The sequence below is a fragment of the Lemur catta genome, chromosome 17 (genome assembly GCF_020740605.2).
Source record: "Lemur catta isolate mLemCat1 chromosome 17, mLemCat1.pri, whole genome shotgun sequence".
In the NCBI taxonomy this organism is placed as follows: Eukaryota; Metazoa; Chordata; class Mammalia; order Primates; family Lemuridae; genus Lemur; species Lemur catta.
Window position 1 is genome coordinate 33,495,818 of NC_059144.1, and position 24,959 is coordinate 33,520,776.

Sequence of the window (24,959 nt, forward strand, 5' to 3'; positions counted from 1 at the left end):
GAGGCACAAAGACTAGTCCCTAATGTAGGTGATCAAATGGGGTAAAGCTATTTTTCTTTAAAAAAGATATAAGTGCCTATATGTTTCTTCCATAGCTCACAAATGAGATGCTTGAAATTTAATTCAGATTGATTAGGTGCTCAATAAATATTTTAGCCAAAAAATGTTGGCTATTACTCTGAGTGAACTGGGAATGAATGAATTAAATGAGTATTGATTGAGTGCCTAATATGTGACAGGCACACTTCTAGAAGTTGAGTAACAGTTCTGAACAAAACTCTTTGCACTTTTGGTGTTTACATCAGCTTAGAGTGAGAGAAAGAGGAAACAAGATAAATAGTGTAAATAAATAAGATAAAGAGTAGATTAGGAGAAAGATAAGTGGGGAAGGAGAATAGGTCATGCTGGAAGAGAATTGCAATTTTAGATACCATGTCAAGGAAGGTCACTCAGAGAAGGAATTTGACCCAGGGCATGGAGGAAGTGAGGCAGGGGGCTAAGCAGATTCTGGGGGCCAAGCATTCCATGTGGCAGCAGCTGGCACCTGGGGGACTGTTGGCAGAACTCCTACTGTCTGAGCAGAATGAAGAAAGGTGTGCAGAGTAGGAGGTGAGGAGAAAGCCTTGTGGGTCAACGAAAGGACTTTTGCTTTTACTCTGAGTGAATCAGGAAGCCTTTGGAAGAGTTTTAATAGACGAGTGTTGTGATCTCATTTATTCTTTAAAAGGATCACTCTGTCTGCCTTGCTGAAAATACACTGCAGGCAGGCAAAAGGAAAAGAAGTAAGCCCAGTTCCAAAGCTATTGCAATAATTCTGGTAGAGATGATGGTGGACTAGACTGGTAGCAAGTATCAGGCAGGGCCCCCAAGGCAGATGGTATATTTAAATTTTGGTGATTCAAAGAAAGAATTTTGTTTGTTCGTCTGTTTGTTTTATAAAGGAGTTAGTTACAAAGTGAGGGTGGAGAATAGAGGAACCACAAAGGATGGTGTAATAACACAGGGTGAGTAACTCTTACTATGCTTAGGCTAAAAGGAATAAGGGAAGCAAAGAGTTGTAGAACCTGACAGAAGGAGAAAGTTGTACAGAAAATGTCCCCTTGAGAGGAGGAGGAACACAGACATCCTGGGCTGACCTCACAGAGTGAGCCAGAACTACAGACACCAGGACTTCACTTTCCTCCTTCCATCCCATCTTCTGTCAAGATCAAGGCTCTACATTAGCTAAACCCAACCAGGGACCAGAGAACCAGGGAACAGGGGGACCATTGATGTTTTCACAAGGTCTTTCTACTGGGACAGAAAGCATGCTGATCTGGAGAGACAACATGGTCTGCTCCTCTCGCCCTCAGCTTTTTCTGTTTTATTTCATCTGGGTGAAAAGTTTGTGTCTTCAACCCAGGCAATGCTCGAAATGCCATCAGACACCATGTCACTGTGGTTGTTGTCTAGGCAGTAATCCTCCTACCTACCATCTAAGCCATAACCTCCCCTCACATTCTTTATATAAGGTGGTGTGGAAATAGAGGTGAACAAAAATTAAATAACATAAAGCATAGCTACTACAGTCTTTGCTTCTATACTTGATCATGAGCCAAAATTGGTAATCACAATTGCCTCCTACAAATCATTGCACATCTCCCTTACCCTTGTGCAGCACCATGTATACAGTCAGTGTTCTTTACCAGGTAGGATGACCAAAAATTTCATTTGTGTAAGATATGAGCCCTTGGTGGTCTTGTCTTTTTTGGATTGCCACAATTTTCCACTGGTCAAGACCTTTTGGCCAAAGAAGTACTAACAGGTACCCCAGTGAATGCATGTGTCCCTAAAACAATCCTCTTGCCGTCATTATATAGCAGCAACTCATTTCCCTTCAGGTGACTAGGAACTATCATCTTGGCTAGTACAGGGGCTCTTTTCTCTGCCTGTTGGCTCAGTGATACAAGGAATCAAATGACCAGAGTGAAGCCTCAGTTTCCAAATCATTGAATCCTTGATCTTTTTTTTTTTTTTTTTTCCTGGTAGATGCACTCCTCTCTTGGATCCCAGGACCTCCAAACATAGTGAACTTAGGCTGTGGCAATGAAAACAAAAGAATTTTTTTAAGTAAGTTATTGATATAATAGTGAGTGGGGTCATTCTACCACTTTGTGGATGTGTACATTCATGCTAAGTTAAAAAAAATATATTGGCCACATGTTTAAGATAGATACTCCATCAATAATATAGCACCCAATATTCCAGGGTGTTGACTTTTAGCTGGTTTTGTTATTGATCTTTCAGCTGGCCATCCCATGCTTCTGTGAAGCCAACTAGTTTTAGGTGATGGGCCAGGTGGTGATTCCATGAATGCGAACACATTGACTCATTACCTTTGCTGTAAAATGAATGCCCTCATTGGAGACAATGTAGTAGGGATACCATAGCCATGGATAAGGCATTCTCTAATTCCCAAAATGCTTGTGCTTGCAGAAGCACTATGTGCACAGAAGTCAAGTTTATATTCTGAATATACGTCTATCCTTTTAAGGCTGTCTCTTTTCCCAGTATAATCAACTGCCACCAGAAGGCTGACTTGAGGTCTGCAGGGAATAGTGCAATATTAAATTATCAACATTTGCCTCTGCTGTTGGCTACATTCAGCAGTGATAGTAGCAAGATCAGCTATGGTGAAAGGAAAAACCACACTGTTGATTCATAGCTCCTGTATCCATTTCGTGTTAGATATGGACCTACTAGCAATCCCAAAGCAGCATTTCAAATAGAAAGTAGTTATCAGTGAAGGAGAGCATATCCTCACTCCAACACTCCAGACATCTTTAGGAGATTCTCTATTTGGGGCTTGTCAGAGGACCCATCCAGCAACTCTCTCTACCACACCCAAATCAATTGTTATTAATTTTGCTGGGTCATAAGCTCAAGTGGTAGGACGGCTTATACCAAAGCCTCCACTACCTACAGAACATTTTTTATACTCTGAGTCTCATTCCAAGTTGACAGTCTTGTAGCTTATCAAGTAAATGGTTCAGACTAGCACACCCAAATGTGTTATGATTGCTCCAAACCTCCAAAGAGATCTCTCAAGTATTGAGTCTCTTTCTTTGAGATGAGTGGTGTAAGTTGCAGAATTTTGACTCTTTAGAAGGGACAGCATGGCATGACCCACGTTGCTGGGCCCCTATACATCCCAACGTGACTGGTTGTTGAACTCCTTCAGTTTATCTCTCACAATCTGGAATGCATATTCCTTACTAAGGTATCTAAGGAACATTATATTTCATACTTTCCAGGGCCAATTAACATAATGTCATCAATGAATTGGACTAGCATGGTATTTGGGATTTCAAGTTGATCATGTTCCCTAGAGATTGTATTATGGTAGAGAACTGTAGTGCTGTCTTAGCCTTAGGAAAAAGGTTTTCTTTCTTTAATTGGAAAGAGAAGGAAATATGTACCAGGTAAATAGCTGTACAATAGGTGCCAGACTTTGTGATGATTTGATACGGTAAAGATTAACTATTCTGTACCTGTATCTATGGTTATCATATGTTTTTGATAATTTACTGTCATTCTACATGAGTCAACTGTTTGTTGTTATTGTCATTGTTGTTTTAACAAGCCAAAGAGGTGAATTAAAAGTATTTAGAACAAATTATTGCCTCTGTATTCCTCAGCATTGATGGTAGCATACCTCTGCAATTTGTTCAGGAATATGAAAAATAGTTTGGTATATTCTTTTGACTTTTTTGGTATGGAAATTCAGTGGAATTTGGAATTTCAATATTCTTAGCCTTATCTATACCAAATATCCCCATACCGTATCTTAGGGTTTCAATTCTTTCCCAATATTTCCCTATGTTAGCATGAGACCTGGTTGGGTAGAATTATTTATCATAAAAAGTACTGCAACTCTGCAACCTTTGTAACCCCCCAGCCATATTTGGTTTGTGACTGTAGAAGATACAGAACTCTTTCCAATCTGCCATAAAGGTCTTCTGATTCTCCATGTTTCCTTAATTTTGTGTGCACAGTTTTAAGTTTTTTCTTCCTCGTGTTTATTTTCTAGGACAATAATAAGAAAGGTAACCTCACAATTCTTACAGTCACTAGTATTGCCACAGTGTCAAAGTACTATAGCCACTTTGTGTCCCAGTGCCTTGCCTTACACTTGTACTGCATCCCATGCTGAGTGGAGTAATCATGTTGCCGTCACTCGTTCTGGATATTCCTTGCCCCATTTCCCTCTTTGGTATATGTGCAACCCAATCACAGAGTCTCACTTTCAGGGTCAGTTTCTTGGGGCTACTTTTAGTAGCAATTACTGTCATTCAGATTCTCAATCAGGAAACAGGCGCCATACTCACATTAGCATAATGAAAAGAAGGTTTATTTACAAAATGACTATTTACAAAGGTGTATCTGGGGTACTGGGGATCTATAAGGGGTAGTGTGATAACCTATTGTTGGGATCAAAGGATTTGTTACCACCTCTAGGCCAGATGGGACTGGGGGTGGGATTTCCTAGAATCTAGAAGGAGGAAGTTGCCTTTAGTAGACTGACTTGTGAGGAACAGGAACTTTCAGTAGAGACACAGCAGCCTAAGGAGATGGCATGATGGGAGCAAGGGATATAACCCCTCTGAATTCACTCTCCCCATTCCCTCAAGCTCTTGTCAGAACTTCTCACCACTGAACCTAACTGGAAGATAAAAGGTGAGGGAGCCAATTTAGAGAACAGGGTGGGAAGGGTGGAGAGGGTGGAGTAGAAGATGTCAGGATCTGTGGCAGTGATAGACATAATAAGAACTATTTGGATTCTGTTAACTTGAAGAGAGAGCCAACAGATGTTGCTAACAGGTTAAATATTGGGTATGAGAGAAACAGAGAAGTCAAGGATGACTGCAGGGTTGTTTTGTTTTGTTTTGTTTTTAATATTAACAGCTGGAAAGGTGGAATGGACATTTACTGAAATGGAGAAGAATGTGAAAGGGGCAAGTTTGGGTGGGAAAAATATAGATGTTTAATTTTTGGACATATTAAATGCAAATACCTATTTGATATCCAATGGAGAAGTTTGGTAGGATGTTGTATATATAAGCTTAGAGTTCTGGGGAGAGGTCTAGGCTTAGAAATGCTTAAAGCTATGAGACTTGATGAGATCACCAAGAAAGTGAATATAATGGAGGAAAATCCTAAGAACTGAGCTCAAGCACTGCAATAATTAGGAAGATGGGGAGGAACCAGAAGATCTGAGTGGAAGGACTGTGGGGTAGGAGAAAGCCAGGTGAGTTTGATATCCTAAAAGCCAAGAGCAGATGTTTCAAAAAGGAAATCAAGTGCTGCTGACTGCATTAGATGAAAATTAACTATTTTATTTAGCAAAATTGAGGTCATTAATAACCACTTTTAGTAGAGTAGGAGGAATAAAAGCGTGAAGGGAGTGGATTCAGGAAAGAAAGAAAAAATAGACAGTATGGCTATAGATATCTCTTTCTGGAAGATTTTCTGTTAAAGGGAAGGAAAAAAAGAGGTCTTTTCTGGGAGAGCGAAGTGGTATCAATAGACAGTTTTGTTTTATAATGATGGGAGATATTAAGAGCCTGATTATATGTTAATAGGAATGATCAAAAAAAGAGGAACAATTGATGATATAGAAAAGGGAAGGATGAGTTGCTAGAGCAGTATCCTCTAGTAGGTGCAAATGGAGGAGCTGGCCTTAGCTAGCTCATGTGCTAGACTCTATATGCTCATGGGCAGGTAGGCGGGTGGATGCGGAGATGAGAGCTGGTGGCGTCTAACCTGATTGCTTCTATAATCCCCATGATAGGACCAAGGTTATCAGCTAACAGGGAAGATGGCAGAGGAAGTGCTGGATGTTTGAGGAACAGGGAGAAGAGTGGGAGTGAATGGACTAGAAAAATACAATGTATTTGCTGAGTGGCATTGAGGAACCACATATGGTTACTCATCATTAAAGTAAGAATAGTCAGCATAGGCTTGCATTTTCTCCATCTACATTCAGTTGCGCAGGTGCAGGCACGGGAGTAGACCGATAATCAGATTTAATGAAGATTACAGTTTTGCCAGCAAGTTGATTAATTTTAATATAGTATCAGGTATTTCAAGTCATATAATTAAATTAAATTAACATTTTCATATGCTAAATACCATTAAGAAAGCAGAAGACCGTCTTAAGGCACATTTTATGATATAATGATAAAAAAGAAAATTGGTGGGTTTTTTTGCTTTGATTATTAGTTATATTGGGATCTTTAGTTGTCATTCCTCACTAAGTTAGAGAAGGATTATGCTTAGACAAAGTGAGATAATTCTGTCTATTCTGGGTTTAGACCATTAAGTTTATATGTTAGCTTCTATTTTAAAAAATGAGATGTCAGTTCCACATTATATAAGTGGAATGGATGAATGGACATCTGCCCTCCAGCATGGTTTCAGGGGCATGCAGTACTTCCCTTACACTAAGAGATCATCCAGGTGCCTAAATTTCCTGTCATCATTTCATCTTTAGAATCAAGGCATAACCTCGTGGAAGATATTTAAGATGGCATCTGTTACTTGCAAGGGATGTTACAGAATCCACTGGTCCCAGTTATCATTCTTGTTTGGTTTATTTTGTGTTAACACAAAAGAAAGTGGAGCACTGAGTCCTTAGCTTACATGTCTGGTGAGTTCTGATTAAAGGTAGGAAGCTGAGAATGAACTTGTCTAGTAGGCCCTATCTAGGTCAAATCCCACAGCCCTGAGGCCATGGCTACCTGGGTTGTGTCTCTCAGGCAGGGAAAAGGGCAAGGGACAGAAAAAGTGTAAAGAACACTTGAGGATAAACTGAAGGTTACTCCACTGCTTTCACCATGCTTCTAAAACCTGGCTCTAAGAACCAGCATCTGATTTAAAATCATCAGTTTTCTGAAAGATAAGTTTATCTTCACTATCAGAATAGCTAATAACATAATATTTATTGTTTTCCTTGCTGTGTTTTGGGCAGTATGTTAAGTCTAGTGCATTTGATTTGGTTTCTTCAAGCCTAACAGTAACAATTTGAGGTCACTGCTTTATAGGTGATGAAACTGAAGCTTGGAATGTGTAAATAACTTGCCAAAGTCCTAAAACTAGAGGATGGTATAGACAGAAATTTGGAAAAGATCTACCTAACTCCTTATAATAAAAAATACATGAGAGCAGGCATCCTCCTTGTATCTCTGTATCCTTTAAAGTGCCTTGTGCACAATTTGCTACTGATAAATGTTTATTTAATTCAGTGAAGAGAACTTCCCTACATTGGGCTGTGAGTTATACCATAAATGCAAAGTAAAGTGAAACACTGAGATGCTTTGCATGGATAACGAACATTAGCATTAAGACCAAACCAAAACCTCATCATGTTTTCTTTAAGTTAGTCTGATAGCTGAGGCCAAAATGCTTTCTGATATGAAACAGCACAAATTGCCTTCAGGCCTCTTACAATGCATATTTTTCAGTTGTAAGGTTTCTACTAAACATGCAGGTGTATTTTTGTTATTGAGATTATTTCAGAAGTTTTGCCTGGTAAATCCGGGCATGTTCGTATTCTCCAAGGCATTCCTGTGAAAATGAGGGCCATCCTAAGCAATATGAGATATCTGGCTACATTCTGATAACTCTGTTTTCCACTGTAACTAATTCCAATTTACTTGTCAACAACTTCAGACATCAGCTCGAGGGGAAAAGAAGATTCAGGGGTGGGGATGTATTTTAAAGGATATTGAATAAGACTTGTTTTTGTAACTGGGAAATAAAGAGCATTGCTCTGGGAATCTGCCTATGTTGCAGAAGAACTGGCTCGGGTCAAGTTTTGTAAATGGCTCTCCTTTCTACGTCTATTCAATTCAAAGGTTTCTGGGTAGAATCTATGGAAGGAAATTCATACAGGAAAGAGGGTGGAGATGGAAAAAAAAAAGTTCATGCTTAACTCACAGTCTATGGATAAGAAAGAATTTGAATATTAATGCACAACCTTGAGAATCAAATACTCTGTCCAGCAACCTCACAAGCTGACAGCTGGCTGGGGGCTGATAAGGAATGCTGGGTGGGGGTGAGTCCTGGGAGGGCCTAGTTCCCAGGGAAGACTCTCCTCCCTGGCTGGCATTAGAAAGAATTACAAAGCATGATTCAGAATCTAATTTTGTCAGCTGGTGATTGGCTCCCATGAGGCCTGGCCTCACAATGTGCTCTATTAAGTAATGGGAATTGGGTTGTGCTCTTTTTCTCTGCTTCGTGTCTGCCACCCATTTTCCTTCACAGTGCTTCCCAGGTCTCCAGCATAAACGTAGGTGTGCTTGTTTGCATTCACATTCTGAAAGGCATTTCTAAGTATCTTCACAATGCACAGATGCTAAACACACAGAAGGACGCCAATACCACATTGATCTTTAAATTAAATTAAATTTGTTTTACTCTTGGGCTGCACTGAGAATCCTAACATCACCTTGTCAGGATGGGCAAAGTCCAAATGGCAAAAGGGACAGTTTAAATCAAACCGGTCCATTTACTAACCCCCCATTTGGTGGCTTTATGCAAGAGAAGCTTCTAGGATGAGTACAAGAGTCAACCTCTGTGCAGAGATATCAAATAAACACACCATGTGAGAAATCATTTAGTTTATGTTAACTTCACAGAAATAGAACTGAATGTAAATTGACTCTCCAACTCGCATTTTTTGGTAGCCAAATGCTTGATACCTGTTGGAACATCTGTTTTCCCTTTACAATATGATTTGTATCATCAGTGATGAAACTCATTTTAAAGGTAGTAATTTGCATATCTACAAAAGGTGTTCTCCCTCCATTTTAAGACTTTGAGAATTTTGTTATTCTCTCTGGGTTCCAGAACATCCAAAAAATATAATTTATGAGTAAGGGTAATATGTTCTTTTGCACAGAAAATTTTAAGCTCAAAAAATTTTTTCTAAGAATATTTTTCTCAAAATTAAATTATAGGATCTATTCTTTCTCACTGAAACCATTTCCCTAAAAGAGATTTTAGAGACCCCTGATAAAAAGCTGAACCATTTTAGTTCTGTGCTGTTCTTTTTCTTTCTTTTTTTTTTTTATCTTCAAACTGTGCCTGTTTTGGATAGAAAAGCCAGTCTCTTATTGAAGAAAAGGTCCTATATATCAGAATACCCGAGTTCTATTTTTGTTCTGGCATGAACTAGTCATAGCAATTTGACTTAGTCACTTTCTGGACCAATTTTCTTATTTGTAAGAATGAGAGAATTGGCTAGTTCAGAAGGCAAACACTTATGGCTGAGAGGCAACTTCCAAATGTGTTTCCTATGGCAACTGGAGTCATTTTTAAAATCTATATTTCAATTCCTTTATAGACATGCATTTCTCAGTTATCCACAGTCCTTACCACTCCTTATTACTCCTTATTACCCTGTTAATATGTATGTATGCATGTACTTGTGTATCAGTCAGACTTTGCTATGTAACAAACAACCCCAAAACTTAATGGCTTAAGCTTAGGCTTAATGGATAAAGCACAACTATTTCCTCAGCCCAACATTCTGAGAGCAGTAATTTGATCAGCTTAGTTAGGCAGGTCTGTTGGTCTTGCCTGTCTCACCCACCCATCTCTGGTTAATTACCATTTAGTAAGGTGGCTCTGTTTCTGTGAATTGGCTGCCTGTAACCTGGGGCAGTCGGTATTTCTAAGCCAACTCATCATCCAGCAGGCAAATTTGAACTTCACATGGCAGCCTCTGGGTTTCCTGGGGACAGAAACAGAAGCTGTAAGGCCCTTGTGCCCTGGGCTTGGCACTCATTCAACATTACTTCTGTCGTATTCTGCTATCCAAAGCAAGTGACAGAAACCCACTCAGAGCCAAGCAGTGAGGAAATAGACTCCGATTCTTGAAGGGAGAAGCTGCGAAGTATTTTGGCCATTTTTGAAATCTCCTACAACTATTAGCAAGCAATTAATCTTGCAAACTGTAGACTACATGGTCTTCAATTTATTCCCGGACAAAATATGAGGAAAATCACAAGCAAAACATATAAAATGGACACTCATATACTAAGAGCATATTCATAGTGCTCAGCAAGTTGCTTCAAAATAAAATAATTTCAGAGGAGTATTGACAAGTACATACTCCATTAAACCACAAGTCCCCAGATGTTTGGGGATTTCTGCCCTTGGTGACCAGACATTTGTGCCACAAACTATTGGCAGCTTCTGAACTTGGTTATGCCCTCGTCATAATACGAAGCCACTGCTTCAGTGATGGTCAACGTTGGGGATGGGAATTTTGACTGAGACAGTGCAAGCTTCCAACTCTGTCCCCGTATGTCCCTGAAAACAAAACATAATCTGAATCACTTTTGAGGTTTGGAACTCAGTTTCCAGAATCCCCGAATTGACTTTTTCCCAGAATGCTCTTAGTTTGAAATGGTGATTTGGGGGAAATGACCCTCAGATTGGAAAGCTGACTAACCATCTTTCATGCACAACATGATATGAAAGAAAGGCTGTCCAACTATAAAATACAAATGTAATAAACTCTGTTTTATAAAGCACAGACTCAATATACTATAGGCTCAGTCATAACCTTATGTTATAGATTTCTAATCTCTATAACCTCTCTAACCCTCAAGGTTATAGACATAGATTGATAATACAGCACACATTCGTTAGTCGAGCATGTACTAAGTCCAAAATGCTGTTCTAAATGCTGTAATTACTGGAAATACGTATGAGAAAATGTCCTCTCTCTCAAAGTGCTTACAGGCTACCATTATCCATAGTAATCACTCTGGCATTGGAGCTGTTAAGATTGTGTGCCCCAGTGAAAGAATTTCTCTCAACGTGACTGGGGAACCAATAATAAGTTTTCTCCTGTTCACAAATATTTTAATTGCATCTAATAAATAGGGCAATGTCTTATTGCATCACCTTATTTTGCATCTAAGATGGAAAGACCTACAGGTAGATCATGGCTTAAACTGTTTTCCTTCAGTAAGGTGGTAAGGCAAAACACACGGGAAAAGATTATTCAGCCATAATATTTAATTAAAAATGCTGGATTTCAAGTTCAAAGTGAAGCATGTTTATTCCTCTTATGGAAAGGAGGTATATGACTATATTTCCCTCAATACTTGTGTCAGCAGAAAGAAAGAGAAGGCATGAAATCCCTCTAAGTGTTTGAGCACATGAAGAGATTAGGGAAATAGCTGATGCTCTGTGAGGGATAATTTCAGGCAAAAAAAAAACCCAAATAATTTAACAGAAAACAAATAGACAAAGGATATGAGAAACGACATACAGAAGAGAGAATCCAAATGACCAACTAGTGTTTGAAATGTTCACACTTATCAGTAGCTACTGCTATGCAAATTAAAGCATAATAAAATATTACTTTATATAACTCTTAGACTGTCAACAATTAAACAACATTATCATTGGGTAAAGGTAGTCACACAAGCAATCTCTAGAGGTGAGGTCCAGGAAACTGTGTTTTAACAAACTTTCAGATGTTTATGATACATGTGAAACTTTGAGAACCACTGCTCTCATATAGGCTTATAAATTGTTTCAGGCTTTTTTGAAAGCAAATTATTTCATTAAAATAATAATAAGAATACCTAGCATTTCTAATTCTCAGGATCTCTTTCATAGAAAGAAGAACTAGCAAATTAAGGTAGTACAGCTTTGTCATGAAGGCAAAAACCTAAAAACAGATGTAGGCACAACAGAATTGTTGAAGGAATATATTTAATGTTAAGAGAAAAGACTTAAATTATGAATTAGTTGTACACTGGAAGAGTTTTTAATAATTTTTTTCCCATGGAGGAAAGCAAGATATACAGAAATCTGTCAGTATGATGTAATTTTTGCTAAAGCATCAATAAAACTTACAACTTTGTGATACGTAAGCAGGAGAGAAAAATGGAAGGCAAAAAGCAAAGAGAATAGGAAAAGAAAGTAATTAAGAAGACTGTGTAACATTAAAACAAAGAAATCAAATAAAATAACAGGAAAAAAACATTTAGCAGAAATGGATGACAATTTCTGGGGCAATGACATCCAGTTATTAAGTAACAAAGCTGGAATACAAAGATAAATTCTGTTATTTCAAACTATTCTCTATTACCATGATCCCCATTATGTCCCATTCAAATGTTAAGTCCTGGAAGACGTGTTTAATTCTGGTCCAATTTTGTATTCATTTATAGCACCTGGCACTTCATAGCTACTCATTAAACATTTGTATTAACATTTGTTTAAAGAATGGAGAAAAGAATAAGCAATGTAAGTGTATTTCAAAAGGGCAGGCCAGGGACATTGTGTTCATTGACTCACCTGGCAGGAAATGTCCCAAAGATTCTTTTCTCTTTCCTCAACCAAATTCAAACCACTTTGCTTGACAGTAAAAGTGCCCAAAAGTTGAGGTTGATCAATGGGTACAAATATACAATTAGATAGAAGAAATAAGACAGTGTTAGATCAGTAGGGTGATGATAGTGAACAATAATTTACTGTACATTTTGAAAGAGCTATAACAGAATAAGTCAAATATTCCTAGCATAAAGAAAAGATAAATATTTAAGGTGATGGATATCCCAATTACCCTAATTTGATATTTACACATTCTATGAAAATATCAAAATATCACATGTACTCCAAAATATGTGCATCTGTTATGTATCAATAAGAAAAGTGTTCAAAAGTTAACTCAAACTTACCAATCCATGCTTATTCCTACTTTTTTTTTTACATGTCTCCTCTAATCTAGCTATTTCTGCTCTCACTGAAGCACATTTCTCAACAATCCCTCCAAGCCTTTCCCTGGAAACTTCTTTCTCTTCTCCCCTTTGCTCCACCCTACCTGTCTTTCAAGGCCTAGGTTCTCATCTCTCTCTCCCATAACATTTTCTCTGAACAGTTCTTAGTTACTTACATTTCCACGCATTTATGTTGTACTCTTACCTACATTATCAAGCCCCTATGGCCCCTATAAGCTGCTTTGCCCACCCCATAGGACGTTTTGCAATTCTTTGCACATAATAGGAGTTAAATAAATGTCTGTCCATGGTTCAAGTTTTTGTTCTATGTAACCAGGAATATTTGCCACTTGTCAATGGCAGCCTTCATGTTGCTTGTTTTGATAGTATCTGAAGCCCAGATAGCCTGAATGGAATTAATTACAGTCTTCTGTGATTCTATTTCTCTTTCTATATTTTCTGTCCCAGTTACTGACACTATTATTAATTCAACTATCCAAACCAAACACCTCCCATATTTGATCCCTTATTATTTTAACCTCCCACACTTAATTGGCTGCTAAGTTTAATTGATTTTTCCACTGCCACACACTGCCAATTGATGTATTCCTTTCCTTCCATTCTCACTGCCAATGTCCTTGTTCATGTCCTTGAGCTCCCTGTTGCTAGGGAAGCAGCTTTCTAACTGATACCTCCACGTTCTCACTTTCTAATCCTTCCTTCAGAAGGTTATAGGACTTAACCTCAGCAAGCGTCACTTTTTGTCCCCCAAACCATTAAGAATAAAAAATAAATGTCGTGGCATGGCATTTAAAGGCCTTTCCCATCGGTTCCACTTACAATATTTCTGCCTCACCTTGTCCCTTCTCTCCTGGACACACAGTGTTATGAATTTGCGTACATTCTTGCCTTTCCTCATGCTATTCTCCCAACTTGAAATGCCTTCACCTCTTCTCTACTCATCTAAACTCTAAGAAACATGACAACATATTAGATATTATCATTATTACTACTAAAGGCTGAATTTGAATGATTATTTTTTGGTGAAGTTTGTCTTACTTTTCCCCATGAATATCAATGGGTCTTAGTTATATGCAACTTCAAAAATAGTTCTCGTGGCTCCCAAGCTGAAGAGACGTGTGAGTTACATATGCTTCATGAGGCCCCAGCTCAAACTAGCATGAGTTAAATACAACTCACATGGCAGTTAATGCGCTAAATGCATTAATCTTGCATCAAAACCTTGGCAAACATTATAGATAGCCATTCATGTAACTCCATCCATTCACTGGTATAGAGTTTTGGAAAATAGCAGTGCCATTTGTAGTTTGAACAATGATGAAAATACAAATAATGTACATGTATATCTGTAGTGCACAGTTCTTCCTTTGAAACTTCTCAGCAAAGCATTGTAGCAATATAATTATCAGGCTCAATTAAGCCTAAATTTCAGAGTAATTCAGTACATCTCTAAGAGAAGGCTTGTGAAAGTTAGTTTTCGTTTATCTTTCATCATCTGGAAACATCTTCATGCCTCAAGGGGACATGGTGTCAAACATAAGCTGTGTTTGTCCTAGGCATGTTCATTTAGTCAGAAGAGGTCAATCAAAGGCTATAAGATGTCCAAAACATTTTGTGCTATACATTGGCCAAGAATGTACCACAAAGATAGAGATAAGGCAAAGAAAGCAAAACACACATGGTCTATTTCTAGATGCTGTGGGCTTAGGAAGAACTAAACAAGTTTTAATTGTTAGCATACAGAGCCAGGTAATGCTTCATATCACCATGTGAACAGATTAGTAACAGAGGTGTTGTCATCATCGGCAGCATCATGATTGTGTCTGAGCCATGTGTGTGAAACCTCTGTGTGACTCAGAGTGATATCATCAGTGTGGGCCAGGGGGGTACTGGCAAAGACAAAGGTTGAGTCCAGCAGTGGAAGTGCCAAAGAAAGTTGGCTTTTGAGTCAACATTAGTCTCTACAGGATCTGAACTGGGGAAAGCCCGGAGTATCTTATGGCCAAAGCCAAACAAATCAAATTTTGAAGAGCCTAAAATCTTTATTAAATAAAGGGACTTCTATGCAAATTTTGAATGGAGAACAACAAAAGCAATGAAATAGAACAGTGCTCCATCTCCCAACATAGTTTCAAAAGTAAAGTGAGTGAAGTGGTTTCTGGGTTTCTTCACTAGGTATGGTTTTAGAGTGTGATGTTTTTTATCTGGCATGTCTTTGTCTATTACTTTCTTTGTGGGCTGTTGAACTGAATAGAGGCAGACATTACTCAGAATGAGGATGGAGACTGTCTGTTTTCTAGTAACAAAGCTTTATTTTAAATGTCTACTTTGACCCCTTCTTGGGGTAATGATGCAATAAAAAAAAATCTTAGAATGTTTATCAGCAGACTATAATGTCTTATAGATCTAGAGAGAGATTCAGATCCCTTAAGCACTGGTTAAAAAGACAGGGCATAGAAGATCCCTCCCAAAAAGATGGGTTGCAAACAATGGACTTAATTTTCTGATGCCTTAAACTGCCATGAAAAGTTTATTTCATTCAGAATTAGAGCATTTAAACTACTCCAAATCATTATTTTTCATTTTTCATTCAAAAAATTACATTCTATAAAAAGTGATTTCTTGCTATAAATTGCATGCAGAAAAGAGTTCATGACTAGCCTATATTATCAAGTTAATATCTTTTTTATAATACATATTTATATAAAATGGCATTCTTGCATTTAGCCAGAACAAAATAATTCAGTTAATTTTGAATATTACTCCCCACATGTTTACATGGAAAAGAATGAAAATGCTCTACTGGGAAACAAAAGACAATTCATATTACTTGCACCTGGAATCTTATATGAATCATAGAAAAATATTAATTTGGCTCATATATAAGGATTTCCTCTGTATTAAATGGGAAATGACTTATCTCTATACCTTTTCAGTCTTATTACCATTGAGTATGATAGCTTATTTTTCCCTGATGTCTTCTCTAAATGAAATTTTAGAAAGGGATTCTGATGTCCAGCATGATGTAATATTGAGTGCTGAGTCATAAATCAAGAGACCAGCATTAGGGGTTCAACTTGGCCATGGATTTGCAGTGTGGTTTTAGGTCTAATTACATAATCTTTTTGGGCGACATTATCTGCACCTAGAGGAATCTACAGGGGATTGAATACAATGGTGTCTTAGGTGCCCCTTGGCATGAGCAGTAGGTAAAAGCCTTTGGCCACACTGGGTATGCATTTTACCTTGGCCATCAGAAGTTTGCCCTGGACCTGCCTCAGAATAGTAATGTGTAAGGAAAGACTCCATATTACATTTTCCTTCCCTGGAGTCAAACTGTTTTCAAATTCACTTGCAGCTGGGAATGAAGAGCTCACCCAACAGGGGCATATGTTTTCTATTTGAAAAACAGATCTGCAGAGGCCATTCTAATCAGGCTCATGCACCTTCCTTTGAACTTGACAGCTCTGTAAACAAAACAATACCTCCAAACTATTCCAAACACCAGCATGAGCTGCCATCCTTGATAAGTTAGTGTGTGAATCTCTCTTTCCTTTTTGCTTTTATTGGAAGTGACATATCATATTTCTGCTTTAAATTAAATCTGGCCCACATGGAGTTCTTTTACACAGAAAATGCGAGAACATGGGTTGTTGGCAGATGTAAGGTAAATATAGAACCTCTGGTGGTGTTTGGGTGCTACGAAGCTTATTTGGTGCCACAGACCAGCAATGAGTACATTGTTCGCAAGTGGCGAGGCTGCGATAAAGTAGCGAGAGTCCTCCAAAAGATGTGGTATTAAAATTTATGCTAATAGCTCTATTGCCAATTTTATTCATGCCCACATATCTATCTAATTGTACTAACTTTTATGGACTATTTCACTTCTTTCCATTTCTCTTTTCAGTTGCTATGGAAAGAATTGGCTCATTAGTCTGGGTGGAGCAAGAAATGATGGCAGTCAGTCTTGAGTTTGAAATGTATTCTGGGGTCTGAAAAAAATGGGGTTTGAATGAATTCTGAGCTCAGTTGAGTATATCCAGCAGTTTAAGTGCAAGTATACTAACCCAAATCACATGAATTGGCAGAAATGAAAACAAATTAGTTCTTTGTGGGGCAACAGACTTATTACCCCTGGTAGTGAAAATATGACTAGTTGTATTTTGTTTAAAACGTAGTAAACTATGTAATGACATTACAAGTTGAAACATAACTTGATTATGGACGTACAGTTTTGAGTCCATATGGGTTGTCTTCAAAACTTCTTAGTTTACATTTCCTGCTCACTTATGTGATATTGATCCAACAAGGAATTAATGAGGACCTATTATGTGTTAGGCACTTTGTTAGTTGTTGGCGATATAAATATAGCTCAAAATTGACTGAAATTCTAGGAGCTCTAGAGTTTAGGTATTGTGTATCATCTATTGCCAGATAATAACTGTAATTTGACCCCTGAGGTTCTTTGTGGGGGACATCTTAATGACTTCCCTATTACATTTATGGTGATAGCTCTGAGTTCTTGGAATGTATAGGTCCATTTTGCACTTTGGGAATTGGGTGAGGTCCCCTGGAATGTTCTAGGAACCCATTATTGACATTTTCTAATGAATCTAGTATTCAATTCTTTTCATGAGTCTTAAGGGCCATGGTTTCAAAATCTTATCACTTATGAACAAGGAAGAGGGAATTTGGGTGGGAGGGAAAAGCAAAAGCAAATTTTTCTGCTTATGATCATGCAGTTGTTTCTGGAAAGTAAAGAGGAAGACCCAGGTGGAAACACTCAGAGTTTGTAGTCCATAGACATTTCTTTGATTCTGTTTGTGGGTGATGAGGAGACTAAGAACACTGTGCTTTCTGGAAAACTAAGACAAATTCTCATACACCTAAAGAGTTCATTTATAAACAATTTTTCTATTATTTCTTGCGCTGTTTTTGAGAAGTGTATACTTCTGGATATATATTCATTTTACCTTAATTTTAATTTATTGGCACAATGTTGATTATATCCTTTTATTATTTCATTAATGTCAGTAGGATCTTTAGTGGTATCTCCTTTTTCACTACAGAAATTAATTATTTGTGTGCTCTCTCTCTTTCTCTCTCTTTCAACGGTCCTGCCAGGAATTCATTCTATAATATCACTCTTTTCACGAGCTACAATTTGGGTTTATAATTCCATTTATTTTCTTAATTTCTATTTTTATGTTTATTATCCTTTTTCTATTTTCTTTGGATTCACTATGCTGTTCTTTTTCTAACTTTTTGATATAGGCACTTAGATTACTGACTTTCAGCCATTCTTCTTTTCTAATATATGCATTTATGGCTATAAATTTCCCTTTAAGGAAAATTTTAGTTAAGTCTTATAAATTTGATATGTAGTGTCTTCATTACAATTCAGTTCAGAATATTACCTAATTTTTATTGTTTCTTCTTTGACCCATGGGCTGCTTAATTTCAAAATAAACAGACTCTCTAGTTATCTTTTTGTTATGATTTCTACTTTGGTTAGACCGATAACCTCTTTATTATTTTAATTCTTTTAAATTTGGTGAGATTTTCCATATAGCTCAACATATGTTCGTTTTGGAAATGTTCTGTAAATATTTGAAGAATATGTGACTTCTGCAGTTTATTACAATGAAGTCAAGCTTGCTAATCATTTTGTAGAAATCTGCTTTCTACTTTCTAAATTTTTGATCTGCTTCTTCACTAAGAGTTTTTATCATAAGCTGCTACCATTTGTATCAAATTCTATACTGACATTTATTAAAATTCTATATTATTTTCTCCTTCTATTAATGTGTTAAATTATATATATTGATTTTTAAATGTTAAATGAAACTTTCCATTATTAGTCCTAATGAATTATCTTTTTTATGTATCTCTGGATTTGTTTTCTAGTACTTTCTGCCTCTTGAATTTGTGGCTTGATGATTTTTGGATAATCTCTAGATACTGAAATATCCTTCTTTTTTTTTCTTTTCTTTTCTTTCTTTTTTTGGTTCTTTCTTTCTTTCTTTCTTTTTTTATTGAGGCAGGGTGTCACTCTGTATCCCAGGCTGGAGTGCTCTAGCATGAGCATAGCTCACTGTAACCTTGAACTTCTGGGCTCAGGTGATCCTCCTGCCTCAGTTTCCTGAGTAGCTGGGACTACAGGTGTGTGCTATCAGACCTGGCTAATTTATCTATCTTTCTATCTTTTGTCTTGCTCTTGCTCAGGCTGGTCTCAAATTCCTGGCCTGAAGCAATCCTCCCACCTCAGCCTCCTAAACTGCTAGAATTAGAGGTGTGAGCCACCATGTCCAGCCTTGAAACATCTTTCAAATTTTTTTTGTCACATTTTCTCTCTCCTTTTCTTTTGGAATTCCAATTACTTGTGTGTTAGAACCTTTCAGCATCTCCCATATGATTTTTTGTACTTTACATAAATTTTTCTTTTCAAGTTTCAGTATATGTATTGCTTTTTGATCTATGTCCCATTTCATTAATTCCCTCTTCAGCTGTTTATAATGTTATTGAAATCATTCATTCGGTTCTTGATATCTGTCATTGTTTTTTTTCAGCTACATAGTTTTCATTTAATTTTTAAAAATAAGTTTTTGTTATATTCCAATTTTTTTCTTATTGCTTTAAAAAAAATTATTGAACATGTTACTCGTCATTATTTTTTATGCCTAGCACCTTTGTATTCAAGATATCCCATGCATTTCTTTCTATTATTTTTCCTCTTGTTTTTGGTCATTTGTTTTGGCCATCTTATTTTTGGCATTCTATTTTTTGTTGAAGACTAGATAATTGTATTTGATAATTTTTAGAGGTATTTTGGAGCCCTAGTTTATTTTTATCTTTCTCTAGAAAGTATATCTCATTATTTCTGGTTCGTAGCTAGAGTCACTAACAATCTCATATCACCTTAATTCAATTGAGGATTGAGATTATTTGGTCTGGATCCAGTTTCTATGACTTCTCGGTTACTTCCAGTTCAACTTTCTTTCCTTAGGTTTGGTCTTTCAGATACCACCAAACAAAACACCAAGGCATTTACCAAGGATTTTCCTTGGCATGCCACATGCTCTAATTTTTGTACTTCTATCAATTTGAATCTAGAAAAATTTCTAATTATCTCATCCTCTTGTTTTCCACTTTGAAATGGACAAAAACCTTGATCGGAAAAGTGAAAAACAAATGCCAGGATCATTTCTCTGTACTTTCCTCTTTTACTGATTTATTTATTTTTGGATTGTGATGCTGCACATCCTCATTGCCTTGCTAGCACTCCAAAGCTTTTAAGTAGATTTTCAAATATTTTCTCTTGTTGCTTTTTAAGGGGTGGGAATGGGCCAGATCTACTTAATCCACCTTTTCCTGGAACTAAACCCAAAACTATAATCATGATTTAATGTACCTATTCTCTTTTGTCCACAATCATCTCTATTTTCAGAAATGCACTCAATTTCTCAAGCCTAAAATATAGGAATCATCCTTGATTTGTCCGTTTTCATACATCTCTTATCCAATTCACAAGTATGTTCTGTAGGTTCTAATTCCAGAATAGTTTTTGAAATTTTTTGCCTTCATTGCTACCAGCAATTCTAGGCCACCTTTCTTTTTCTTCTGTTTCATTAAAATAACCTTCATACTGGTGTCCTTACTGCCTTCCTGTCCTACCACCATTCATCCTTCACAGAGCAGCAAGAGTCATTATCTAGTAAATAAGCTCCTTTCTTTAATGTAAATAACTACAGTGGCTTGAATTTAGGAAAAAATCCACTCCTTAGCATGGCTGCCAAGGCCCTGCCTATTGTCCAACCTCATCTCATACCCATTTGCTCCTTTGAAGCTACACGTCAGCTACAATGGCCCTTTACATTTTCTTAAACACAACTTGTTTATACATAATCTATTTCTTTTTCTTTTACGATTTCTTAAATGTACGGAGCTGTTCCTCTCCCCTTTTCCCTGTCTTTATACAAGCTAGTCCTCCTGTCACTCTTGTCTGTGAGCTGAGTGCTTTTAACTCATCAGGTGTTCACTTAAATGCCACATTAGTGAGGTTTCCTACATTACATAATATAGATATTATGCCACAGAAAGGTAGAAGAAAGATAAATAAAAGTGAAGAAAGGTAAACAGAAGTGAAGAAATGAGTGGTCAGGGAATGCTTTGGAGGAAGCTAAACTGGAGCATAAACTGTGCACGAGCACAGGGCTGATGCCAAGCTTTGGGAGGGGACCAGCACTGAGCAATATGGAAAACGTGCTTGAGAGGTGGAGCCTACCTCATGCCATGAAGAAACCTGGGAGACAGGGAAAAGAGTTTAAACTTGACATATAATAAATCTAAAAGTGGGGAAGAGGAAAGGTGACGTGATGAAAGCAGGGGTTAAAGCAGATTAGGTTGGCAGTAGGGTGTGGGGTAGCCTGGGGGCTAGGAGTGCTGAGGTTAGTGAAGTCAGCTTGGAGGCTGCTCTGGCCACTCAGGTGTAAGGCAATGAGGCCCTAGACGAGGGAGACAGCAGTCAGTATGGACAGGACATGCATTTCCAAGGGCAGTTTGGCAGATGGGATGATGACTGATGGGATATAAAAGATTAAGAGGACCAATGAGTCAAAGGTGGCCCTAAGACTTTGTGCCTGGGAGACAGGGAGTGGGGAAATGAGGAGAGAGAATACATTTGCCATATTTACATGTTGCTTTGGAGGTAACTACAAATGACACTAGAGCAGAACTGCCCTGGAAGAAGTAGAAAATAAGGAAGTTTTACCTTCAAAGGTGAGGGTAAGCCTAGAGGTGTGGCGAGAGACACCAGTGTCCCAGAAGCAAAGAGATGTCTTTTGGAGTCTGCCACGTTCCCTTGAAGAGTCAGCAGCCAGACAGAGCAAAACCACAACGTCTGGCCTTAGAATGTGGATTATAAGGCCCAGCGATCTCACGGTGCTCATCTGTTTCTTAACTTCCTTTTTCTGTGAGAAGATAGCAAAGACTTTGCAGACCATGAGCAAGATAAGGGGAGGTCATAGTTTGGAATCCTCCCGCTACGGTTTTCTAACATATTTGCCTTATAAAACCCTAAGTGTGTTTTTGCCCCAAGTACTTTATTTTTTTTTTTTATTTTTTAAACCCATATGTATTTTGAAGTCAATTTAATCCATATGTTTCTGATTAATTTATGCTTAGCTCATCAAAATGTTGTTTTAAGAAGAAAAGCTTATAAAAAAACAGAGTCATGCTTCACCAGCCACTGATGAAATCAACTCCAGAAGACTGTAGCTTAGTCACAAAATCAGATGGACGAAGGGTACAATGGGTTCCAAAAGTTGGAAACTCACTGCTGTGACCCTGGTGAAACTGAGTGTGTTAAATATTTGGGTGGTGAATCTTAGTTTTTTGGTTTTTGGGTGTGTTTGTTTTTGATTTCTGGATATGTTTATTTGTTCTTTGTATTAACTATGATTGCTTTACTTAGTTTTTTAGACAGCTTCCAGGTTGCTGTTCATAAAGCTAAGCGGGGGGGAGGCTGGGACATGGTATAAAATGAGAAGTCTGTTTTCATGACAGGTATGTGTGCTTGTGCTTTTGTCAGTTGAAAGGCATCTGTGCAGGATAGGCCATGAGGATTTCAACAGGCAATGTATATATTTCAGGTATTTGGACCATAAAGATGCAATTACCATGTATGAATCATAAAGATGAAATTAGGATGTATGTCTTTGTCACTGTACTTGAGAATTAGAAACAAAATAGTTTTCAAAATAATTCATTTGAGATTACCTATATCTCAGAAAAATCTTAAAAGAAAATAACTATTGGGTGGATTCCAGAGTTAGAATTTAGACTTTTTTTTTTCCTAATGACGGAAGAGTTGCATGGAAATTGTAAACAACCCTCAACAAAAATACAATTTAGTCTACTTTATTTGAACATTCCTGTAGCATTACTAATAGCTTAAAATTAGCAACTCTCTCTCTCTCGCTCTCTCTCTGACCATTCCTTCTCTGTTCTCTTTGCAGATATAATTTTATCTTCTTTCTCCCTCAATGTTGGTTTTAGCCTTATTTTTCTTCTCTTTTTACTCCTCACATACTCTTTGGGTGGTCTTAGCCACTCTAAGGTTTGATGGTCACACATGAACTAATGACATCCAAATTTATATTCAGACTTTAGCCCAACTTCTCGTATTATAGACTTGTGTATCCAAATACTCCCATTTAAATGTCCAGTGGAATAAAAAAGATGAACATGCCCTAAATGGAACTCAATTTCATTTCTCAGTTTCTTCTTACTTCTCCTTTTCCCTTGTCCTGTAAACTCCACTGTGATTTTTGGTATCATTATTCATCTTTTGACCCAAACTGAATACTTGGTCAGGCAAGATGCTTCCCTCTTGTTCACTGCCAACATCTAATCAGGCACAAACCTTTCAATGCTGTCGCTTAAGTGATTTTCAGATTTCTCCTCTTCATCATTTCCACTGCCACTGACAGGAAGCAAGAAACTCCCAGCTGGAATGAATGATTTTTGTTTTTCTAATCTTGATCTTCTCAAAAAAACAAAACAAACAAACAAACAACAAAAAAAAAAAACCTCACTGTTGCCACTACCAACTTTCCAAGACACAAATATATTAATGGTCACTTTTCTCAGCTGCTTAAAACCTTTAATATTCTCTATTTTCTACACGATAAAATCCAAACTATTATGGGTTATTTCTAAGATACTTCATGATCTTACCCATTTACTCTTTTTGTTTAACTTTTTTTAAATTTCAGCATATTATGGGGATACAAATGTTTCGGTTGCGTATATTGTCCTTGCCCCACTAGAGTCAGAGTTTCAAGTGTGTCCATCCCCCTCTCACACTAGATTCCCACCATACTGGGTTTTAAGGTCAAGTTCTTCAAACTTACCTTCTTTTTTTATAGACTCCATGCTCTTACACATAATGTCCCTTTAGCCTGGAACATTCATCTTCTTTCTTTGCCTGGATCTCTTCTATTTATTCTCTCGGCCTGGGCTTAAATTAACTTCTTTAAAAATCCTTCTCTTACATCTTTTCCCCATATTCTGTAGCGGCCTCTGCTATTTCATATTCAGGATACTTTTTTAATTTTAATTGCTTGTTTAATTGTAGGCTCACCCCACAAAAACATAAACTCTTTGAAGGCAAGGTTTTTGTTAGTCTTACCACTGAATCCTCAACTCAGCACAGTCAATACCTGTACATAATAAGTTTTCAATAAATATTTGTTGAACAAATGCATGAAAATCTTTTTCACATCTCTATACTGTCACACACATTATTTCTTCTGTCTCAGATTCCTTTTTCTTTGTCCTATTGGGTCCGTGAGTCCCTACCTTTGTTTTGACAATTCATTAATATCTCACAGAGCTAGTTTCTATAATATACACTCTGGGAAATGTTGATCTAATCCAACTCTCTCCTTTGACATAACAGGAAACTTAAGGCCAGAGAAATAAAGTTACTTATTGAATGTCAGACAGCTGGCTATACTGGAAAACCAGAATGCAAATATATGCCCTAATATGCCATAATTTTCTAAACAATTATTATATAAACAATTTCACCAATTTGCACTTGCCTTCACTGATAAAAATAAAAGGTTTGCTCTTTTTCTGTGACATCAAATCACATCTTCATTTACTATTTGCTAACAGGGACACATTTTTTAGTCCATTTTTGATTCATCCAATAACAAAAGAAAATCAGATAGTAAGGGATGAGTACTTATGCCATTGATAATGGGAGAATTAGAACATTAACACAAGGATGAAGTGAGCTGAACAGTCTGAGTACATTTTTCCACAGTAATAAAATGATCAGTGCTGCACATCATCAAAATTTGGTCTTTCCTTGGGAATTTGGTGTTTATTTTAAACAACACTTTTTAAAAAAAATATGTTGCTCCTCCCTAAAGATGTAAAATTTCACCATTTATTAAGTCTTCTTGGCTGAGTCAAGCATTGTAGCATCCACATTCTCACATGTAAAATATTTCCTAATCACAGCAAACGTTTCACATCTGCTCTGGATAACTGGCCCCAAACCAAGAAATAGAAGCATTCTTAGAGGATATTTGTTGATTCCCAGCCAGTCTCCTTGACTTTGGAGAAGAACCACAGGGAAAA